At 36.9% G+C, this 14382-nt stretch overlaps 1 protein-coding gene across 2 annotated transcripts in view; it reads left to right on the top strand.

Moving 5' to 3' along the window:
- Positions 1-14382, top strand: part of LOC120422760 (uncharacterized) — a 175321-nt gene that overhangs the window by 63675 nt on the left and 97264 nt on the right. The window lies entirely within an intron of this gene.

The following is a 14382-nucleotide window of genomic DNA, read 5'->3' as shown; positions in this document are numbered from 1 at the left end:
AGTAAATTATGGGATCCACATTTTTTGGCTACTCTCTATTATAGTAATTGAAATTTTTTAAAAACTCATTACACTTTTTGAATAAGAAGATAAGAGAAGCATTGCACAGTGGGCGAAATGGAACCCAAAATCGGACTTAATTGAACGCGGCTGGTTCCCTGGTATGAATAATAGTGTTTCTTATGTAAAAAAATCCGGGGAATCGATTGGTGCTGGTTTCATCCACCGCACGAAACGGCAAAGGGTCCATTTTGCCCCAATTCCCCATTTTTTAACATTTTTTCTTGAAAATCGGTCTATATTTAGAGCGGAGGCTTTATGCGGCCTTCCAAAATGCACTTAACTTATGTGAAAATGTCCCAGGAATTCAGTAAAAATAACCACTTGCACCGCAAAAATCATCTAGGGTCCATTTAACCCCAATTCCGCTATGAAAGCATTTTTGGCCGTTTTCAAATGTTAGGTCAGATTTTCAAAATCTGAAAATATTTTTATCGTAAAGATCAGACAATTTTACATAAGAATGACGATTGGCACTTGATAGTTTGATACATTTATGTTGATAAAAATAAAATGTATGTGAAAGGCAGTTTATTCTGCGTTTGGGAAAATTGGCCCAAAAGTGATTCTTCAATCATTTTATTTAGTTTAATTTCTATATCAACATAAATGTGTCAAACTTTCAAGTGCAAATCGTCATTCTTATGTAAAATTGTCTGATCTTTACGATAAAAATATTTTCAGATTTTTAAAATCTGATTTAACATTTGAAAACGGCCAAAAATGCTTTTATAGCGGAATTGGGGTTAAATGGACCCTAGATGATTTTTGCGGTGCAAGTGGTTATTTTTACTGAATTCCTGGGACATTTTCACATAAGTTAAGTGCATTTTGGAAGGCCGCATAAAGCCTCCGCTCTAAATATAGACCGATTTTCAAGAAAAAATGTTAAAAAATGGGGAATTGGGGCAAAATGGACCCTTTGCCGTTTCATGCGGTGGATGAAACCATCACCAATCGATTCCCCGGATTTTTTTACATAAGAAACACTATTATTCATACCAGGGAACCAGCCGCGTTCAATTAAGTCCGATTTTGGGTTCCATTTCGCCCACTGTGCATTGGTTTATTAAAACTGAATATCAAACATTGAAATCCAATGTTCTTAACAATTTAGAAATTTTCAAATGTTTTTCTGATTAGATTTTGTTTTGATATTTATAAGCATAAATTTTCCAGGGAGTCTCGACCAAATTTCCCGGGAATCAAAGGTCCAAAAATTGCCTTTTTCCCGGGAATTCTCGCTCGTCACCCTCTATTAGTGAGCATGGATTTACTCATCGTCCTACCACTTTGAAAAAAAACAGTATTTCTCTACAAAAAAACCAAACTATATTTTTGGTTTTTCTTGTACGTTTGGATCGAACCGCTCATTTTTGACGAAGAAGTTCGTCTTAGGGCTCTATACAGGGTAGCAATCCAAGATTTCGCGAAGCAAAATGAAACCGAAAAATGAAACGTCTTCCCCAAGCAGAGGAGAAAATCACAGAAGCAGCGCGGCCGACGGTTTTTATATAAATATAAACGCCACTCCCTCCACAGCATTAGTTTAGTCGGTGGTCTACCACAGCTCAGCTCCTCTCGCAAGCGCCACCAGGTGGCGTCTTCAGGAACTAGCCTTCCCGCTTCCCTACAAAACCACGGGAAATTTGATGGCTGGCTTCAGTCGGCTGTCTACCACCGAAGCGAGAGGAGCTCAGCTCCTCTCCCAAGCTAGCTTCGTACCTGGCCAGATTGCCAGAGTATCGGTACACATAGCCGCAGTATCGGCATTTGTTCACTGTCGGATGGTCCACCTTCAACTTCTTTTTATCTGCAAATGTTGCAGAGCAGATGGTGCAGATTTCCAGAGACGGCGGCTGTTGGTGTTGCGTTCTCACGTGTTTTGTGAAGCTGGACATCGTGGCTAACACTTTGCCGCAATAGCCACATTGCAAGGCAGATGCTGAAAAAAAATTAATATTACTATTATTCGTATACAGCACTGATATTGTAACTTGTTTGAATAATGAAACATAAAATCAATAAATAATTTAGACTCCGTTTTTAAAAATCCGTCCTAAAAAACATTCTAAAAAATAATCTTCTCTTACCCGGAGGGTCCGCAAGGGGCGGGTCCGGTACAAGCGAAATTCCGCGCGGCGTAGTCGTGCCCGGCCGGCCGCGTCCTGCTCTGGAAGCTGCCGGAGGCATGTTGCTGCTCGTTGCTGTCGCTGTGGAGAGTAACGAGAAGAAATAATTGAGAAAAAAAACAATTAGCTCGTCGCAAACATTTTCCGAATGCCGGGCAAGTGGACTGTCCGTTAGCCGTTAGCACTTTTGATCCGCAAAACACAACAACTCCAAACGTAAACAAAGCCGCAAGCTCGCGGCTGACACACGTCCGTCACACACAGGGATGCCACATTTGAAGATTTTCGAGCACAGGCTCAATGCTCAAACGTATTGTTTTGCCATGTTATTCGATGATTTTTAATTAAATGAATTACTCATGAAAAAGATAACAATGTTCTGCTTCTTTTGACGAAGAACTTCGTCTTAGGGCTCTATACAGGGTAGCAATCCAAAATTTCGCGAAGCAAAATGAAACCGAAAAATGAAACGCCTTCCCCAAGCAGAGGGGGAAGGCTGGCTTCAGTCAGTGGTCTACCAACGAAGCGAGAGGAGCTCAGCTCCTCTCGCAAGCGCCACCAAGCTCAGCTCCTCTCGCAAGCGCCACCAGGTGGCGTCTTCAGGAACTAGCCTTCCCGCTTCCCTATAAAAAAGCAAGCGCCGCAAGGTGATGCCTTCTCTAAATACCACCTAGCCTTCCTCACATAAAGTTAAAAAATCAAGAATTCAGCTAAATGTTTCTTTATTCGTTCTTCGTCATTTTGGTTATGCCTGTTACATTACCACTGCACCTTTTTTTAAATTATATTCATATTCAAGTTGCATGATTTTTTTATCAAGCAATCGAAAAACAACAACACTTATTTAAACAATTGAAGTTGCTTCTTCAAACAGTTCGGTTGCAAAATGGTAATGAGAAGTTGGGTCAGAACAATTTGCAATAAATTTGCAATTTCCTTGGATTCCCCAGAAAATTTGTTTAAAAATTCCCGTTTCCTATTTTGTAACCTCGGAAAATTGAACAATCTTATAAAATCCTATTCTTGATCCGAATTAATCACGACATTCAAGATTTAAAATGGTGTTGATCTCATGGAATACATGCAAATTTCATATTAAATTTAAGTTTTTAGAATTTTTCAATAAACATAAGATTTTGATTTACTAAATGGACTGCCATTTTTTTTTAAATTACTCAATTTAAGTCAAAATGTCAAACTGAGAACAAAAGGAATCTCAAAGGTTCATAGTTGTTTAGAAATATTCTAAGATTAGGTCCCAATATAATTTTTCGAAAGCCCAGAGAACTGCTCATGGAGAAAGAACCCACAACCGAAACCGATTCTGAACGGCAGATATGGGATCGAAAGTTTTGCCTTGAGGCAAAAAGAACCAGCAGGAAGCATTTTTTACGCTTTCACTTTAGTGTCCTGGACGAATCCTACAGCGAACACATTTTTAAGGCTTCGGACTGACGCAACGGGCGAGGGTGCATTCCTGAGTTGCAGCGCTGCTGCTGCACAGACAACTCAATACAGAAAGCCGATGATTTATGCCATTTTAAACGAGAAACTCATGGGTACGGGATCGTCTAATGGGACTAGTTTTCATGCTGGTTCTGGAACCTCTGCCCTCGTGATGCAATCTTGTCGTCCGGACGCTTTCTCCGATTAAGATATAAGGCTCAGAAACTCTGGCGGGGAAAATTGTGATTGATGTGAAATGGGTACGGATGTTCTATAATTTTGGACGTGATGAGGGTGAGTCAGAATGAAGGAAGCAAGCGAATGCCGAAATTAAACCATTTTGTTTCGAAAGTCGGGATGCAGCTGATTGGCTTTGATTAAAGCAAACAATTAATCATTTTTACATTCTTTTGCTCACACGATTTCAGTTGTCTTAAAACCCATAAAAAAGAACTGCTCAACAGTTCAGTAAACTGAATTCCACCGAATTTGGTAAAATTTTATCGAAATTCGATAATGAGTTTCAACATTGTTGTGCATTTTGACAGATGGTTTTACCGATTTAAACTTTACCAATTTTTCAAATACCGAATTCGGTAAAAAAAAATCTAAGTGTGATTATATAACTCTTTGTGAAAGTACCACAACAAGTTAGTTATTGACACGTGATGCATTGCATGCAATTTGAATTGTTTTCTTTTAGGGGGAAGGAGAAAATTTAGATCGAAAGAAAATGTATGAGATGATTTAAATTTTCAAAAGCCTTTTTGAGGAAATCATCGTCAATAGCAAAAATTATGCTAATTGCTGATGATCGATTGCGATTGATTTGGATTGAACTGAAATGTCAAAATACAAATGGCACCTTCTTACCTTTGAACTCAATTCAATTCTAATCAGTCTGAATCGCTTTTTAATTTACAGCAAGCATAAAAAAGAAGTTATAACCAGACGAAACAATTAGTAACAATTTGAATGACATGAAAATTTTACAACCTTCGCGGTCACGTGCTACCAACTACCCACAAGCCCAAGAATGCCCCCCTTCTGAAACAAACTATGTTCAGACCAGATGATTTTATGGCACCTCTCCACCACAACCACCCACTGGTCCAGAACCCCGGGCTAGCCCAAGACTTCAGTAAGGTCAGGCACACGGCGGAACGGCGTAAAAGCTTTTGTCCAGGGCGGAGAAAAAAGTGTTGAAATGCCGACCATCAAATTCTAATCGTTTTACGACGACGACGACCCGGGTGTTTGTTCCCCGTACGAAGAATCGCTCTTTTTCGGGTAACGCAGGTCAGGTCTCGAAAAAAAAAACACTGTGACTTGCTGGCAACCGTTTTTCGCCCTGTCCCGTGGGCTCGTGTTTGTTTATTTATGCTGCGCGGCCGTAAAAGTGGAGTTAAATATCGAATAAATTTTTTATTAGATATATAATTTTATGGCTCCGGAATGTAGACCACCAGAGCCAGGTATCGCGTCAGAACGTTATAATCGGATAAACCGTATGGTTTTTCGTAACAAAAGGGTAAAGCACACACTCACAAACATGAAACATTTGAAGGAGACCTCTTTTGATGCGATAAATCGAACGAAAAATGCCCGGTAGAAAGGTGCTAGATTCACGCCGTGTGGCGAGTGTTTTATGGTGCTGGTTTTATGGCACACTTTGCTGCGAGAACTGCTTCAAATGTAGTGCTTGAGCGGGAGGAAGGATTCATAAATTTACCACCACACCGCCCATTGACACCATCAAAATTTGATTATGAATGACAGGCGCTATAAATTATTGGATTAATTGGACTGCTGGCAAATCCCATTAAATAAAATATTTAAACGTTGTTGATTGAGGAACGTCACAAACTTTTAGCAAAATTCAAAAAGCTTAAGCTTTCGCAAAAAAAATCGCTGGAGCTTTGAATTTTTGAAAAATTACGATTCGAAGACCACTGTACCATCATCTGAGGTGAATGGGGACACATGGTATCATTTGAGACAGCTGTTTTGGACAGGTTCTTGAGTTTTTTTGTTTGATATTTTTGTTTAGTTTCGGTTAGAACAGATACAGAACAACTACATTAGTGCACCTTATTTGAAGCGACTAAATTCAGACACAAGACGCGATTCCCTCCAGTTCACGATAGATAAGATAAATTAACTCCATCTTTTGAGCTATGGAAAAAGTTGATCTAATATCATTTGAAAGTGATGCCAATTTTCGCAAATCTCGCTATTTTTGAATTGTGCACAAATGATCATGTAAAGGTTAAAGTCACTTTAGAGCAATTCCAGCCCAAAACAGGATTTTTTTAGGTACTTTTTTCTCTGCATGTTATCCTACGCTTATGTAAGCCAGTTTCACTCGATAATGACATTTGAGAAGTGCGTAAGTGTTTTAAATTATTTTTGTATTTCGTTATTTAAATATTGCTGTACCTCGAAGCCGTTGTATCAAAAAGTTGTCAAACACAAACTTGTAGGAAATTTGACGGACTTTCAAAAAAAATACACTGAAAGAAAAAAACACACCACTTTTAAAAGTCAAATATGAAGGTGCGCTCCTGATTTTTTTTCTTTCTATTTTTTTGTAAAAATAGCCTATGATGTTACAAAAAGATTCACGGATCGAACAACTCAACTAAAAAAAATCAATAATCATTTACTGAAACTGTTTTTTAAGTGCCCTAAACGTCAAAATTTTGAAATACCGAATACGAGAATCGATTCTCCGACAATTTTACATAAAAGTCTCCATATTGACCACTGTCCTAAGTAAAATCCTTGTGATGTTACAGCGGTTTTGCAAATAAAAATGTTGAATTTTTTTATGGTTTTTGACAATTTCTATATGACAGACTTAATTTTTCAGTCTCGTGAATATTTTTTATTTATTTTGTCTTTGATTGCATTTCAATTGGAAGTATGGGATTACAGATATAAGTCATTTCTCATAACTGAAAACAGAATATTTTTTTCAGTGTAGTTCAGTGGATGGTAGTAACCTGGATAGTAAATTAGCTTCAATCAGATCTGAACAAAACCTACAAATTGCTTTAAATAGATTGCAAAAATGCTGCGTCGTTCCAGAGAAATCTACAGTTAAAAAAATTAACACGCCGCGTAAAAAGTGGTTTCACTGCATTGAAAAAAAAAATCATTGTTGTTAAGTGATTTTTTTTAGAGCCTGTACCTTGGTCCAATCTATAATATCTTTGAAGCAAATTTATAAGAAATCAGATACTTTTGAAAAAAAATCTGAAATGGTCAAGCTTGATCATGACTTTTACTGGTGAAAAAAATAACGTTACAGTCCAGACTCGATTATCCGAAGTCTCGATTATCCGAAGGTTTGTACAGGACTTCGAATAATCGCATCACAAACAAACAAAAATCCGTAAATCCATTTCCCAAGCAACACACTTTGTCAGATAAACGTATTTCCTAACTGGTTGTATAACCAATCCCCCTTGTTACCACAACTTGTTCTACAACTCCTGTGAACTGGAAAAAGCGCACTTTTTTCTTTTGTATAACTTGCCAGAAAAAGATGCAAGTTATCAGAGTAAGTTGTACAAATGTATTTGACAACACTGTGCTATCTAACAAGAGATTCAACGAAAAAAGGGGGCGTGGTTTACGGCTGTGCTGTCAAATCAAAGCGCACACTGGAAAGGAAAGTTAGATTGAAAACAGCTGTCTAACCGTCGACTAACTTACATGTAAACAAACGTTTCTTATTAGAATTTCAATCAACGACAAAGCTAATTAAAAACGTACGTTTGTTTCTGCAAGATTTATTTAAAATAATTTGAAATTGAAATTTAAAAAAAGAGAAGCAATCATGGCGCGCATGTGATTAGTGAGAAATTCCCTGCATGGCGAACTTTTTAGATTTTCCTTTTTTGGTGAACTTCCTCTTTCCCAAGATTCGATCCGATGACTTCGACGATTTGTTGTTATCTCCACGGCAGGTCCAGGCGCGCTTCCACATCTCTCCACGGGGCTTCATAGTAAACAAGCTGGCCCAAGCGTCAATAAGAAGGCTGCTGTCTGTTTTGATAGCTAAAGAACTTAACTCCAACGAAGGCTGTCATTGGAATTGAAGTTATATAAGTTTGTTTCAAGTCAGTTTTTATAACTCCACTATATAACTTTGTTATAACAAACCGTTTCAACTGTCATTTCGATTACCGTACCACGGAGTAATATTGAAAATCGGTATGATTTTGATTTGTTGTTTTCTCTATCATAAACTCTATAAGTTGTTAATTTGTATAGCTTTTACCAGCGATATGTTCACAAATGAATCGGTCAACAATCAAAACTATTGCAATAAATAAACATTATTGAAACTCTAAATTCCTCATGTACAAATTTACACCACCTAACAACACGCAATGTCAAGTTGAATATGTATGTTGAGCATCAGTTATATAATCTATTCTCCGATAACATTTGTGTAACAAAGCGAGAAAACCTAAGGTTATTTATAGAATGGTTGGCCACGCCCATTTTTCAGCAGATGCCGTCACATGACAATGTTAGATAAGCAGTGACACAAACAGTGCAATATTGTTTTTATTCAACAAACTGTTTTCGAGTGAAACATTGCAGATAAGGGAACAGCATCTTGGCATATCAGCACTTTGACGTTCAATTACAGCTCATAAAAAGTATTTTCAAGTAAAATAAAGTGATAAATAGCTCAATAGGAAGTGAGCAAGCAAGTTTCTATCAAAAGTGTTCCAAAATAAATTGTTTAAATAGTGAAAATCAGCAAATTGGATTGAGTTAGGAGCAAGTGCTCCTAACACATGCCAAACATGTGAAAATATTCCCTATGTTGTGTGTTAAAGTTGGAAAAGAGTGAAGTTGACTGTGTTGTAACACTTGTTTGGAACAAATCTCAAGAGTTACATAAGTCAGGTATACAAGTAGTGAAATAAACTGTTATTTAACTAACGTTGAAATTTTTTCTCGTATGTTGATCAAAAACAGCTGTCTAACTGTTATACAACAGACGACAAGTTATGAGTGCTACTTGGGTTTTCTTACTTTTAACATTAAATTCGAGTTCTGCGACCCCATTTTAGTCGAATTTAAATGATTGATTGTCTGTTAAATAAAAAAATGCATTTTTTTCAATATTTCATCACCGCCATTTTGGTCGCCATCTTGGATTCAAAAATTCTAAATCACTTTAGAGTAGTTTAGGGGTCATACTAAATCTCAACAATCAAAAATGAATCTTGCCAAGGCCTTCGGAAAATCGAGTCTGGACTGTATCAACAAAAAAATCATTTTTTATTGGATTTAGCACTAAAAAGGTGCACGATATCAAATCGTATGTAAGCCTTTTTGCGATTGCAAATTTTATTTTACATTAAAAATAAAGTCAAAATACCTTTTAAGGCTTTTTCCACGTTTTTTCAAATTCATGATTCGAAAAAAATTACAGCAATGTGAAATGAATTTTAACCGTTTAAAACATATCTAAAAACGAGATTTTTTTTCAAAAATATGTAAGCCAGTCCGATGAAAGCATGCTGGAAAATCTTGTGATTAGATTAGATTTTTAATATTTTAAAAACATTTTTGTATAGACAGCTGTCAGTTTTTGAGAAATGTCACAATTATGAAATCATTAAAACATTAAAATTTTAGCGTTAGCCTAGCAAAAGTTTCAAAATAATAAAAAAGCCAAAATATTTCCATAATTGAAAGCAATTGTTGAACAGGCTCTTGAATATTTCTGTTGTTTCTCTTAAATCATTAAACATTTCAACTGCTTTATAAAAATAAATATCCCCCCTGATTTTTGGAACATGTTTTAAGTGAGGGTTATATAAACATTGAATAAATTGGCTACCTATGTATGAAACGAACAAATTGCTTGCATTATGACTCTGCTCACAATCGAAAGTGGTAATCAGAATTTCTGGAAAAAATCTTTACATTTGATACTTAGGCTTCGTTCGTTTCGCTTTAATAGTCCGAAAAACAGCTATACCTACTGGTTCAAAAAATCGTAAATTTGTATTCCAAAGAAAAACTTCCAACTTTTCATTCATATCTTAATTCGCATAAACTTCCCTTCCTCCACTCTGCCACAACATCCCTGCCAAACTCTGCATCGCCAGGTGATCCTTATAAATTGGGTTTACGTAAAGTATTTCCATTGCTCTTATAAACAAACGCCCTCGCACACATGGCTTCACAAATATTCCCATCAGAATACAGCCCTAACAAATACGTGCCTCGACGACAACCACGATGGCGTGACGAGCAGCGGCGCGCCTCCTCTCTGTATGGGTGCCGAAAGAAATCATACCATCATCAGAGGAAAAGTCCTGGTCTTCCCCCGCACTTTTTCCTCGCCAACTTCCTGACGAGCGACGTCGACGTCTAATCGATCGCGTGTCTGTCGGATGCGCTATCCGACTTGACGACTGGGACGCCATTACGCACCTTTATGCTCCATGTTATCATCTCTCAGGTCCTTTTCACCAATACAACAAACCTTTTAAGGGAAAATTCTCCAACACCGTTGTGCTGTTTGCACCTTTTTTTAGCTCGCTTGATTCCTTCAACCTGACACCGACATCCTTTCATCTGCAAACTCACTGCTGTGCTGATGGGTCTTGATGATTTTTCCCAGCACATCCTTGAACGCTGTGTGTGCTCTATGTACGGAATCTCATCCTTTTTCACCCCGTCCGCGGAGAAAGCCATGTGGCAAAAGGATGAAAAACAACTACAAAAAAAACTGAAACTCACAGCAAACAGCGTTTGTACATTATACAAACACTCCCTTCGCGGTGAAACATCTTCCTCACCGAGAGGAGCGGCGATGGCCGTGAGTCCTTGCGTCCTTGTTTTGTTGATGGCGGTGGTGATGAGATCTGACGTGGCAGTCGGGTGGGTTGAATGTAGAAAGAAGAGATGGGGGAGGGGAGGGGTGAAATTACGACACGAGCATGGTGGAAATTGGGAGGAGGTTGGGATGAATATGCAAATAAGTTGCTTTAATTACAACAAAGGAAATTAAAGCTGGAAGGCATGAATTTTTATCACAAATTTTGAATGTCACTCTGAAAAATTAAAACAAATCTGCAAAAAATGCTAAATTTCACTAAGCACTATGAAACAAAGTTGAAAAGCGTTGTATTTTTTAGCTTCAGTATATTTACTCGAATTAATCTGCTGTTGAAAGGTAGTCCGCATCTCAGCTTAGGATAGTAACTTCACACCGAAATAATTGAAATGAAATAAAAAGCGATGATATAAATAAAACCCCAAATAGATAATTAAGGGCAGTTAAAATTATAGATTTTGTGGATCTGGTGCGTTTTTGGTCGGCAAAGGTGGGATTCGCGGATTTTTTTATTCAACGCATTTGTTTGACAATTTCAAATGCTTCAAATGTTGACGCTTTTTTAATTTGCTAACCCACATTTTCTAAATGTTGCTTTTTAAATGTGTTTATTGAAAATGATTTGTAATTATATTTTATGTAATTTGAATTTGTTGAATAATATCTATATCACAAAGGCATGCTGTTAAATATGCATAAGGTGCAATAACAACTATTTTATCATAAGGTTCAATTTCGATTATCATTTCTGTGCAAATGATATTGAAATTTGATATAGTAACAAAAAGCACGATTAAATATATTTAAAAATAATATATTGTTAACAAAGATTTTTTTTATTCTTTCAAAGTGTCATGTAAGTTCAAATTGAAAGAGAAGTGAATTTTAGTTTTTTTGTGAAATTTTACTCAAAGAACCGAAAAAATAGTATAAAGTTTTACATATTATTGGAAAATTATTAAATTATTAAGTGTTGGGCATGGCGGATAATCAAACACACGTTTAGGAGACTTGAACAACTGAATATTAGAAGTTTAAAGTGTAAAAAAATTGTAAGTGGGGTCCACTTGATGTGAAAATGATTGTAAAACACTTTAAATTTTTGATGAAAAACACTCTTTTGGAAAAACATGTTATTATTCATGTTTATTCAAACCCATTACAAGTATTTTTTTAAATCAGAAATATGAAATTAGACATAGAAATCTAATCAATGTCACTATGGTTTAACGGTATTAATTTATTTAAGGTGTTACATACATGTATATCGACTAAAAAGTCGGAGGTTAGTATGAGCACACACTTAAACTTTTTTTAAATTCTGGTTTCAGGGCATTAAAATATACATTTTCACCTACTAACAAAACAAATTTAAAGATATTTGGTTGCATCATTGCTGAGATAAAGTAATTTCAAGAAAGCAGTTTCAAAAAACGGGCGTCTTGACCAAATCGGCTCAAAATTTTGGTGAAAGTTCGTTAAACCGATTCCGTGTGCATGACGAAGCCCGATTTTCAAAAACTTTTATTTTACAAAAAGAAAAAAATATTTTTTTCATTTTTCGTATAAAAAACCGTTAGTTTTGATTTTTGTATTTTTAAAAAAAGCAAATTTTTAAAATTTGGCTTCGTCATGCACACGGGATACATCTTGAGAGTCTTTACCTCAAATTTCAGCCAATTTGGTCCATCCCATCTCGAGATATCGTGGCACCCGTAAATCAACTCAAGGGTTAGAGAAAATCGTCATCAAAGTTTGACAGCTCGCTTTGCGTACGGCAAAATTTTGAGCTTAAATCGTCTCTTGCTCAGTTTAATCATGATATATCTTCATGAAACTATCAGGAGTGATTGAAAATCATCTTTTGAGTGGATTTAACAAATATTCTGTAATATACAATTTTGTGATTTTCTACATGTATGTAACCTCTTAAACCAAGCGATTTATTTTATATTTTAGTTTTTATTTTATGATTCTATATAAAATTAACACCTTAATTTCCCAAAGTGATAATTTGCGCTGCTCACGATATCTACACAGATAGAAATACTGTAACTATTTGTTTTCGAATTCTGGATTTTTTTTAAAGTCCAATAAACCAAAATTTGAGTTTTTGCTTTTTGAGTGTATTTTATTACCCCTGACTCAAGGCGGTTTCAAAAACACCCAAAAAGCAAAAACTGGGAATTTTGTTTTATTGGACCTGTTTCCAAATCGTCAACTTTTTTTTCCTGATTTATTATAATCATCTTGCGACCCTTGATTTCCCACTGAAATTTAAAAAAAGGCATTCGAGACTAAGCCTAAAAAGACTCGAGGCTTTGGGTCAAATTCTCACTGGGTAATAACATTATGTTTCTGATATTAACTACCTTTTATTCTTCAGTGTGGTCAGTTTTACAAAAAATAACTTCAAAAATGTATAACTCTGATCAGTTGTTTTAAATATTAGCAGACAAAACAATATTGTAATCTTTTTAAACGTAGATATTATGATCGCACTATTCTTTTCAGTGTAATAAATACTAACCGCTATTTTTTTGCTTACAAGGCAACTTTTTAGGGCCTCGTGGCTTGGTGGTGAGCGGCTTCGGCTGCCGATCCCTATGTTGCTATGGGGCGCGGGTTCGATTCCCGCCTTATCCACCTGGCCTTCTATCGGATGGGGAAGCAAAACGTCGGTCCATTTGCATAAAAGAAGTTTTGCGTGACTCACCACACATATGCTTTTGCTTATTCTTGTTGGCATAATTCCATTTTTCTAGATTTAATAAAATTTTCACCGCGATGCTACGCCATAGCACCAAGATATCCCATGACCGTACTTTCATCAACACTCGTCCTTGTCCTCGTCATCGCCAGCCCCGTGATGGGTTCTTGTTTTTAAATTTTCAGCGCTCTTTTTTCATGCTGTCCCTTCTCGTCTCGTCTTATGCAGATCAGGTGGCACAGGATTCTCATTTGAAGCTAACTGAAAGGAACGAGAGAGGTCGTCAAGGTTTTTACCCCACAAGCTGTGAACCGTCAGTGTAAAATAAGTTTTGTTAATTTTCAAGACAAACGAAGAACAACACGCTGTTTTTTTTTACTCAAGGGTATTTTAGACAGAGGGAAGATGGGAGAAATAAATTACGTCACATTGGTCAATATTTTTGGTGACCTGAGGCAACAGTGTATACTTGTACAACATATGCTTTCAACAAATATTAAAATTATTATTTCGTTTGTCCTTTTATCTACAAGAACTTCAAATGAAATGAATACTTCTTGTGGTAGGATAATGATAAATCTTGCCTCCAACTTCAACTCCATACAGGCAATCACACATGTATGCATTAAAATCAACTCCATCTTCCTCATTCCCAAATCCTCGCGAATCCCAAGGCCTCCAGAGCATAGCATTAATCACCGTGAATAGTCAGGAGAACTGCTGCTAATTGCCCGCATCATCGCCCCTGGATGAGACTGCTAACTTTTTCACAATAGCTCGCAGTCATCCTTCTAGCTCACGCCTAATACGCTCTGTTGTCTGCCGTCGTCAGGATTCTTGGTGGTTTTTGCGCGAAAAGTGAAACGTTTACTGCATCACAACCACCTCGGCCGGAAGAAGAGTGATGAATCTCGCGGGACACGAAAATTATTCATTATTTCGAAATGTGCTATCGTCAATTTGTCATCACCTTGTCTTGTCTCGTGTGCTAACAACAATGCTTTTGCTGCTGTTCTATACTGCAAAACAAGGCACTCCAGCTCCAGCAACCGCCGAATAAAGTATTCTTCATGTAAAACATACGGCCACCAGGAGACACCAAGGCATCCACCCCGATCCCATCTCCACTTGGCCAATTTCAGCGCCCCAGAAGAGTG

This window comes from Culex pipiens, chromosome 2 (genome assembly GCF_016801865.2).
Source record: "Culex pipiens pallens isolate TS chromosome 2, TS_CPP_V2, whole genome shotgun sequence".
In the NCBI taxonomy this organism is placed as follows: domain Eukaryota; kingdom Metazoa; phylum Arthropoda; class Insecta; order Diptera; family Culicidae; genus Culex; species Culex pipiens.
The sequence above is the reverse complement of the archived record's forward strand: the minus strand, read 5'-3'. Positions and strand labels throughout refer to the sequence as shown.